The 1,839-nt window shown below is 36.5% G+C and overlaps 1 pseudogene; it reads left to right on the plus strand.

Moving 5' to 3' along the window:
- The first annotated feature begins 553 nt into the window (after positions 1-553).
- Positions 554-1,484, plus strand: LOC139180317 (olfactory receptor 4P4-like; annotated as a pseudogene).
- The last annotated feature ends 355 nt before the right edge of the window (positions 1,485-1,839 follow it).

Genomic DNA, 1,839 nt, shown 5'->3' on the forward strand with positions numbered 1-1,839 from the left:
TATGCACATGGAGAATGGGAGAGATTTTCTTAAAGTTATGTAGATGACTAAAGGTTGAAATGGAGAATGACCTTTATCTTTTATAGAGATGGACAAGAGCTGGAATTTCCTCAACATTCAGTGAATGTTGTTACATAGTTCCCAAGAGCATGAAGTCTGGTATCAGAGTCAGGTTCATCTTGGCTTGACTTTAATTTAATATCGTAATTATTTGGTGTAATTAACTGAATCCTCCAATACTTTTGTTTTCCAATATGCAAAATGACTATCAGAAACTACCTGTTAGTTGGTTATGAGTTAAATCCCTGAAAAATATTTACAAATGATCCAGATTTATATACATATTCTTTTAAAATATCATTAGAAATATGATGTCCATGATCTAAAAACAACAGAAAATATAGACTGTCTGTAGTAAATCCTCTATGAACAACATCTTTTTTCATTGCATAATTAACACAAAGTTTTAAAATGCTCTTAAATATGTATCATGCTCTGTTTCATTTCAGATAAACTGAATTTATGTTGTGTATTCTGAACTCAGCTCAGCTTCATGGAAAATCAGAACAATGTCACAGAATCTGTTTTTATAGGGCTGTGGGGAAATAAGAAAATAGAGTTACTTTTCTTCTTCTTGTTCCTGCTCTGTTACCTGGCTGTCTTAATGGGGAATTTTATCATCTTGCTCACCATCACCTGCAACCATCTAATGCAACAACCGATGTACTACCTTCTCTGTCACCTCTCCCTCATCCACGGTGGTCCCCAGGCTAATCAGGGACCTAGCTACAGCACGAAGAAATGTTTCCTATAACAACTGTTGAAACATTTCCTATAACAACTATATGACTCAGCTCTTCACTGCCCACTTGCTGGCAGGTGTGGAAATATTCATCTTGGTGCCAATGGCTTTTGACCACTACATCGCCATTGTCAAGCCCCTGCACTACATGGTCATCATGAACAGAGGTATGACATGTTGATCATCCTGGCCTGGGCTGTGGGTTTTTGGCATTCTATTGCTTTACTTCTCATGGTACTCTAGTTACCTTTTTATGGTCCTAATCAGATAGATCACTACATGTGTGATGTGAAGCCTCTTTTGAAACTGGTGTGCAAAGACATTCTTGTTGTGAGTATCCTAGTGATTGCAAATTCAGGGATGGTAGCTGTTGCCATTTTTCTTGTCCTAGTAGCTTCTTACATAGTCATATTATATAATCTTAGAACACATTCCTCTCCAGGGTGAAGGAAAGCTCTCTCTCCTTGTAGTTCTCACATAACAGTTGTACTGTTATTCTTAGTGCCCTGTATCTACATTTGTATTCTACCTGCAGAGAGAGAGGACAAGGATAAGGAAATCTCTGTTTTACACTGTGATTTCTCCCATGCTGAACCTTCTCATCGACACCCTGAGAAACATGGAAATGAAAATCGCCATGAGGAAAGTATGGTCTAAAGTGATACATTTAGATTTAAAGTAAATGTTGTATACCTGTGGTGGATTCATTTTGATGTTTGGCAAAACTAATACAATTATGTAAAGTTTAAAAATAAAATAAAATTAAAACCAAAAAAAAAATAAAGTAAATAGGGTGATGTACTTGATGTCCTGAGGACATGTATCCATTGAAATATTATTGAAACATATTAGCTTTCTTTGAGGAGTTGGACTCAATGACCCCTGACATTTTATGAGTCAAATAAGCATGTTGCTATGATTCAGATCACGGTCTGCTCTTTTAGGGATCCAGCTAGTTCTGGGTGTGACCACTTGGATTTGAGACATTTTAATATAAGAACTATCCTAAAGCACATCTCCTGTCATATAACAGCCCT

Source organism: Bos indicus, chromosome 28 (assembly GCF_029378745.1).
Source record: "Bos indicus isolate NIAB-ARS_2022 breed Sahiwal x Tharparkar chromosome 28, NIAB-ARS_B.indTharparkar_mat_pri_1.0, whole genome shotgun sequence".
Lineage (NCBI taxonomy): Eukaryota > Metazoa > Chordata > Mammalia > Artiodactyla > Bovidae > Bos > Bos indicus.